Source organism: Manis pentadactyla, chromosome 5, assembly GCF_030020395.1.
Source record: "Manis pentadactyla isolate mManPen7 chromosome 5, mManPen7.hap1, whole genome shotgun sequence".
Lineage (NCBI taxonomy): Eukaryota > Metazoa > Chordata > Mammalia > Pholidota > Manidae > Manis > Manis pentadactyla.
In genome coordinates this window covers 38,090,614-38,099,326 of record NC_080023.1, presented here as the reverse complement: position 1 = coordinate 38,099,326, position 8,713 = coordinate 38,090,614, and the positions used below count along the sequence as shown (strand labels likewise).

Below are 8,713 nucleotides of genomic sequence, written 5' to 3'. Positions count from 1 at the left end.
GGAATATAAAAACAAAGGAAAAACTGAAGGAACAAAACAGCAGCAGAATCACAGAACTCAAGAATGGACTAACAGGTATCAAAGGGAAAGGGACTGGGGAGGATGGGTGGGTAGGGAGGGATAAGGGGGGGAGAAGTACGGGGGTGTTAAGATTAACATGCATGGGGGGGTAAGAGAAAAGGGAGGGCTGTACAACACAGAGAAGGCAAGTAGTGATTCTACAACATTTTGCTATGCTGATGGACAGTGACTGTAAAGGGGTTTATAGGGGAGACCTGGTATAGGGGAGAGCCTAGTAAACATAATATTCGTCATGTAAGTGTAGATTAGTGATACCAAAAACAAAGCAAAAAAAAAAAAAAAAAAGGGCAGTTCCTGTGTGGTAACCTCCAACGAGTTCTACACAGGGTATAAAGGGCATATAAAAGTGTAAGCAAAGGGTCTGTTTGTGTTTATACAGAGGATCAAAGCCTAATTGGGCTACCCCGAAAATGAACTAAGATAAGATATGAAAAAGAACTTCCAACATCTGCACTCTCTGGAAGACTTATGCCAGAAGATGATCATCAAAAAACCCCAACAGAGATCCATGCACTGCTACAGCTGTAGATGCACACATCCCACCAGTTCCTGGACTTGCCATGGGAATGAGGAAGGAGATATCTAAGCTGGCCTGTGCATACAGTAAAACAACAAATTTGACTGGATCTATACTGTTGGAACTCAACCAAGAATTTGGAGAAGTGCAAATTGTAGCGCTCCAAAGTCTTACAACTGCAGACTATTTACTGTTAAAAGAACATATGGCATGTGAACAGTCCCCAGGAATGGGTTGTTTTAATTTGTCTGATTTCTCTCAGACTGTTCAAGTTCAGTTGGACAATATCCACCATATCATAGATAAGTTTTCACAAATGCCTAAGGTGCCTAACTGGTTTTCTTGGTTTCACTGGAGATGGCTGGTAATTACAGATATGCTTTGGTTATGTAACTATACTCCTATTATGTTAATGTGTGTGCGCAATTTAAGTAGTAGCTTAAAACCTATATATGCTGAAGTTACTCTACAAGAAGATATGTCAAAGAAATAATCAATCTTCCCATGTTTTCTTCTGCCTGCTACTTCTATAGCTTTTCTTCTTCCTTCCTAATTACAACCCTTAAATAGAATTCGTGCCTCATATCAAATTTACCGAGTATCATAATTCTTCCAAGTGGTAAAGATACCTCAAGACAAATGCTGGGCATAGAAGCCACAGGGCATAAATATGCAAAGAAGTAAAAAGCAACCCTTTTCAAACAATAAGGCTTCCCTCTCACTTACCAACTTCACATTTCCCTGTATGGCCCCGGAAGATGACTGGTTAGCCAGAGACAGGTAAGATTCCTCAAGGGAGGAACAACCTAAGGCACAGTCGCAGGGGGGCCATCAGGTGAGAAATTGGGGCTCAACAGAGGTGAGGCTTAGAACCTCACCCCCCCTGTTCTTAGAGAAATCTTCTGCATACGTGGATGTTTTATTGTCCTTGTCTAGCTTGGATTAACACATAGTCTACAGGCACACACCTGATCATCTACATTTGCTCTCTTACAACACTAAACTATGTTTTCTACCTTTATCTTGTATCTACCTACCACTTCAGCATTTTATTAAAAATAATAATAATAAAGAGAGAAATGTGGTATCCACATATAAATCAAGTATAAAAACCAAATGAGTATTCATATTTGAACTGACTGTTTAGAGTTCATAATGCATGAGCAAAACCGAAAGTTTCTGTGATGACTGCCCTTGTACTGTTCACTATGTAACTTATTCATTATGTAAGACTTTGTTCTACACGTAAGAACTTGTTTGTTATGCCTCAGAAGATTGGAGACTGACGAAAATTAGGCTTGGGGTGGATTAATGATTGTGCATTGAGCATTGACTCCCCTATACAGAATTTTATTGTCGTTAACAACCATTTGATCAATAAATATGAGAGATGCCCTCACAAAAAAAAAAAAAAAAAAGGACAGACTTCCAATGGTAAAATAAATAAGTAACCGGGATGTAAAGTATAGCATAAGGAATATAGTCAAGATATTGTAACAGCTTGGTAGGGTGATAGCTGGAACCTAGAATTATGTATATAAATGTTCCACCACTGTGTTGTTCACTTGAAACTAATGTAATGTAATACTGTGCGTCAACTACCCTTCAATAAAAAATAATTATTAAAAAAAAATAATAAAAAAATAAACAAAATGAGATCAGCATTAAATATATTATCTGAAAGATAATTCTACATAAAAATAACTTATACAAGTCTTATATGTAAGTGTCAGGTAATATTTTAGGATTTAGTCAAAATAAGACCAAATGATTTGAGTTAGATACAGGAGAAATAAATTTTCATAGTCAGCCATGAAAGTTATATTTAAAAATATAGGACATTTTTACTCAGAAAGCATCCATGAATTCCACTAATACACACAAATGACACTTTGGCCAATTAGCTATTCACATTTCCTACTCAATGATCTTATTTTAGAAGATAAACAAAGTACATTAATTAGTGTGTAATAATAATAATAATAATACCTGTCATTAATAAATGAATGGAAATTGTCAAATGAAATTTCACAATGTAGTATAAAAAGGAAATCAAGGGAAACGTCTTTTCATTGTTTGAAGTAACATTCTTATTAAGCTCATCTTATTCCTTTTAGTTTCTTCACTTACAGGCTTATTTTCTTAGCTGGTATTAGTCTTCACTGAGAAAAATTAATGAAAAAAATGTGAAGCTTTATCTAAGTTTTTTATTCACTCAAGTTTGTAAGTTAAAAAAACAAATGAGAGCAGTCTTACTTTATTCAATCAATTTTGAAAGGATAAAATTTTTGTAAATAATCTATTCTATAATATACAAGAAGATATATTTTATAATTTTTAACTTCTAATTTTTATTCTAATATAATATGTTGATTAAAACAATGCAAAAATAATATTACAGAAAATGATTTTGTAGGGAGACAATGTTACATATGAATTAACTAAGTATCTGCTCTGATGTATAATTTTTACTTTCATATTCTTGAATAATGTACTTTTCCAAAGTATTCCATGAGAATTTTTATAGCTGGCATTGTCTGCTGCATAATTTGAGGGTTATTTAGGACATGTGAATCACAGTGAACAGGCTCCCTCTATCTCCACCTAAAAGGTGACATTCCAATTGAAAATTAAATGCCAATACATCTACTTATAGGGTATTCACCATTTAAAATTTAATTGACTGAAATTTCAAGAATAGATGTTCTTAGAGGATTTTGTGCAGGGACAAGATTCTAAATAGAATTTTTGTGAACACAATGAAAGCCCTTGAATATTAAAAACACTAAACAAGTCAGCGCCAGCTGTATTTAAATCATTATTTTCTGATGTTTCTACAAAGAGTGACAATGTTTTTGCTGTTCATTTGGCTATTCTTTAACCCTGTCACTAAAGTTTTAGGTTTTAGCTCTGATCCTTTTCTGTTAGAGCTCATGGAGGAAGTTTTAAAATTCACTTTTAGCTGAAACAAAACACATTTTGAATACTTATTAATATTTTGCATTTGTGAAAGATTTTAATACATCATTATGCAGAACACAGTGCCTGAAATTGTTGTTCCAGAACATAGAGGACCCATCAGAATGGTAGCTTCTACTATTATTCTTTCTGCAGGTACATCTCTATCTTTAAATATTATCTTTAATACACATAATGGAGGATATTATCTTTCCTATATCTTTTATTACCTTTAAAGTTATGTCTGAAGCATTTATGAGTGTTATTCTATGTTAATGTTTTCTAAATATTTATATAAATTTAGCATTTCACATGATTTTTTATTTTAAATGTCTATATTCTTTGTATATGAGTACATTTTTCCATTGTTGGGCATTAAAAAATTGGATTTGCATTAATAGTAGAATATATTTGGTTTTAAGCTTAGTATGTAACTTGTAATTTTGGTCCACTGTTTTCAGGTTGCATAATTACCCTATATTTACATAATTTATAGATAGATAAATGATTACATTCATAATCATACATAGGTATACATGCAATATATAGATATTTTTATATAGTGTGTATATATATATATATAGTCAATATATAAATATATCTTTATAATATATATAGAGAGATAAAGATATTTATTATAAGGAATTAATTCATGTGGTTATAGAGACTGAGGAGTCTCAAGATCTGCAGTGACATGCTGGAGACCCAGGAGAGCCTAGAGTATAGTAAGAGCCAAAGCTCACATTCCAGGGTGAGTCCAAAGGTGGGAAAAGACCAGTGCCCCAGCTCAAAGACTGGTAAGTGTGAATTATTCTTCATCGTTTTATTCAGGCCTTCAATAGATTGGATAAGGCCCAGCCACAGTGAGGAGGGCAATCTGCTTTACTCAGTGTAATGTTCAAATGTTAATCTCAACCAGGCACACCAGCAATAATGCTTAACCAAATACCTGCACACCCCAGGGCCCTGGCAAGCTGTCATTTAAAAATCAACCATCCCACCTGGACTCATGAATATCGAAAAATAATCAGACTCTGTGGTGAGGAGCATGGAAGGAGCAAAACCGGAATATTGACTTCAAGGAGATCTGGGGAAGAAATGTAATTTTTAGGCCACAGACGTTGGCATAAAGAATGAGGATCTTTATCTCACATATTAATGTCTTCCCCTGAGACATCCTTTATCAAAGAGGTAGGTTTGGAAAACCCAAGACAACAAACTGAAAATTTTTATAAAAGAGGAAATTCTTTAAGGTTATTATAAAAGCAGCATAAGGTATATTAATATTAGAAATCAACAACTTTTATTTATACAAACAAGTGGGCAGAAGAAAGCAAAAGAAAACTTCCATTAAAATAGCAATAAGAAGTTGAAATATCTAGTGATAAATCTAAATAGAAAAGGCAATGTTTTTTAAGCAAAACTTTGAATCACTCATAAAAGACTCAAAATAATTGAATAAATTGGAAAGTTATTACATTTTTTTGATATTATGATTAATGTAATTATTGGCATCAGTTCTTCAGCTTTCATTGCATTCTTATTCACGTTATGCCTGCATGAAGACTTATTTCACTGTGAATAATGTCATACAAGGTCCATTGATGTAGCAAATGTCAGGATTTCTTGTTTTTTTCTTAATGGCTGAATAATATGCTGTTGTGCATATATTCCACATATTCTTTATTCATTCATCCTTAGGGCAGTTAGTTTGTATCCTTGTTTTGCCTGTTGGAAGTACTGCTGCAGTGAACCTGGGAGTGTAGATAGCTCTTCGAGATCCTGATTTCATGTCCTTTGGGTCTATGTATACCAAGAAGTGGGACTGCTGGATCATATGGTCATTTATATTGAATTATCTCACAAACCTCTTTATTGTTTTCCATAGTGGCTTCACCAAGTACCTTCCTACCATACTCTGGTTCCGTTCTTCCTCTTTTGCTAGCCTCCTTTGTGAACTGGTGATTTTCTGTAGTAGCATGCTTTGATTTATTTATCTTTTGTGTATTGACTGTAGACTTTTGCTTTGTAGTTAACATGAGGCTTACATAAAACATCACATAGTTACAACTACCTGTTTTATGCTAACAACTTAACTTGGATTGCATACAAAAACTCTACCTTTCAAGTCTTTTCATGCTCATGATTTTCACAATTTACCTTTTTTGATTTTGTGCATTCTTCAACAAATTATAGTAGTGATAGTTATTTTTAATAGTTTTGTCCTTTAATCTTTACACTGGAGTTAAGTGGTTAACACACCTCTATATTACAGTATTAGGATATGCCAAATTGACCTCATACTTACTTTTACTAATGTGTTGTATATTTTCATGTTGCTATCTAGTAATCCTTTCATTTCAGCTTGAAGAACTCCTTTCAGCATTTCTTATAGCATAGGTCTCCAGTGATGATGAAATTCTTAAGCTTTTTTGTCTGGGAAAATCTTTCTCTCTCCTCATCTCTAAAGATTGACTTTGTCAGATAAAGTAAACTTGGTTGGCAGGTTTTTTCTTTCACACTTTGAATAAATCTCGCTCTTTCTCCTACTCTGTGGTGTTTATGTTGAGAAATCACTGATAACCTCATGTGCATTCCCATGACTGCAATGACTGTTCCCCTAGTTTGGGATTTCAAGGGCAGTGAGGCCCTTGAGGTGGTGGCTTGGTGCAGTCCCTTGGCCATAAAGAGGAAGTTACTAATCATGAGTGAATCCTAAACACAGATATGAAACTGGGCCAGGTGACCCTTTTGTCCTTGGGCACCTGCCCAAAACCTCCACCTTTGATACTGTATATAATGCCAGCTCTAAGCAGACAGACTTACATGGTAAAATAATGAGGTCTCTGATACACTTGGTGTTTCAGGGTTTCAATGGCATGGAGTTTGCCTATGCACACATGTGCACCAGCAAGACCTACATCATGCAACAAACCTGAGTAGAACCTGAACTGTGTGGGGTCATCCTTAATGCCTGTAACACATCACTCATATCTTGCATTCCCAGAACCAGCACTGCCATAGTTCAGGTTTACCTGGAGATCTACCAGGAGGAGATTCAACACCTGCTCTGCAAGGAGACTTGTAAGAGACTAGAGCTGAAGGAAAACCCTGAGACAGGGTCTACATCAAGTATCCCTCCCTCCTTTGGCACTGAGAATTTCAATATCCAAAGTATATGATGAACTTGTGGAGCCAGATGTAGACGGTGGGCAGTACACAACTGAATGATGTCAGCTCTGGTCCCACACCATCTTTGTCATCAACAGATGTCATCAATGGAGTGCAGTAAGCATGGCTCTGATGGCCAGGACCACATCCATTTGGGCAAGCTCAACCTGGTGGACCTGGCTGGCAATGAGAGGCAGAATAAAGCAGGACCCAACACAGCTGGAGGGAAAACCACAGTCTACAGGTAGTGGTGGCAATGGAGGTGGCAATGATGGTAGTGAGAAACCTAAGGAAACCTCCAAAATCAACCTCCCATTGTCTGCCCTAGGCAATGTGACTGCTGCTCTGGTGGACAACAGGAGCACTCACATCCCCTACTGGTTCTCCAAGCTGACCCAGCTGCTCCAGTATTCTCTGAAGGGGAATGCCAAGACCACTACAGTGGCCCTCCTGGAGCCAGCTCCTTATAGCACTACAAGAGCCTCTCCACACCTCATGGTGTCAACCAAGCCAAGAACATCAAGAACAATCCTTACATGAATGAGTATCCCAAAGATACATTGCTGTAGAAATTCCAGGAGGTTAATGCCTGGCTGAAGGCCAAGGTGGAGAAGAAGGGGATGCTTGGAAAGTGGCTCTGGAGGAAAAGCAGCAGCAGTTAGGCTGTGTCAGCCCCAGTGGGGTTCTGTGTGGAGCCAGTGATTGAGGCCTGGGTGGCTGAACAGAAATATGACAAGAATTGCCTGCCCCAGACTATCTTGGAGTCAGCCTTGTATAAGAACATAGTTACCTGCAGGAGCAGAAGAAGGGCCTGGAAGAAAAAAGTGGCCATCCAGGATGACTGCAGTCTGGTCACTGAGGAGAAGCAGAGCTTTTGGAGGAGAAGATGCTGGGAGACCTATAGTGGGAACACCAAACCACAGTGCTGTTAGCAGCCAAGTACAAACCCATGAGAGCAAGCTGCCTGTCTGGGGCAGGAACATCACAGATACCCCAACAAGCAGCACATGTTGGAAGTGAAGAGTCAGGAGACTGCAGAGCAGAAATTACCTGAGCAGGAAATGTAGCAGAAGATGATGCTCGGAGATGAGGAGACCATGGAGCTCTGGGGCACCTATGTATCTCTCCCCCCAGGAGGAGGTAGAACTCTAACTAAGAAACTCAAGAAGCTTTCTGCCAAGCTGCAGGTGGTGAATGCTGAGATCCAGGATCAGCATGAGCATGCCTGTGTGGAGCAGGATTTGGAGGAGGCACAGAATGAGCACACCCAGGAACTCAAGCTCAAATACTTAACCATCAAGAACTTCATCCCTTCTGAGGATAAGAGCAAGGTCATGAGCAGGCTTTACCTAGACTGTGAGGAGGAGCAGTGGAAGAGCCAACCTTTTGTGCCAGGTTGAGTTCATAGAGAAATAAGGAGTGACCAATGACTCCAGTGGGCTACAAGAGGCCTATCAGTCAGTAGGCTTGGTTGCCATGGTGATAGGGCTCCACCCTAGGCACGGCGCTGAAGGCATAATGTTTTTGGATTTGTATGTGTCCCTTCCAATTGTGAATGACATGCAATTCTATCAGAACCAAGAACAAGATATCTCTCCAAGATATGGAGAGGCTCATGTAGTCAGACAGCTTTCTGGAAAAACCTTCCAGGCTTAAAGTTCGAAAGTCCAGATCCAGGTGCTGGAGTCCTCAGCAGAAGACTCCATGGTATAATATACATAAATAAATAAAGCTCAAACAATGTTATTTTTCTGTGAAATAACCCTGTTAGTAATTACCTATACATATAATTAAATTATCTATAATAAAAAGGCATGTTTAATATTGCTTTTGTGTTTCTTATCTGTACAACCATCAGTAGCTCCATACAGTCTTGAGGGAAAGGGGTTAATATTTTTATAAGCTCCCGTTGTCACTGATCCAATAAATCCATTAACCTTCAGATAGTGTTTATTACTTTTAATGAATTATGCTAGCAGAATATGA

The 8,713-nt window shown here is 37.5% G+C and overlaps 1 pseudogene; it reads left to right on the top strand.

Moving 5' to 3' along the window:
• The first annotated feature begins 6,164 nt into the window (after nucleotides 1-6,164).
• LOC118916061 (kinesin-like protein KIF3C) lies at nucleotides 6,165-8,453 on the top strand (annotated as a pseudogene).
• The last annotated feature ends 260 nt before the right edge of the window (nucleotides 8,454-8,713 follow it).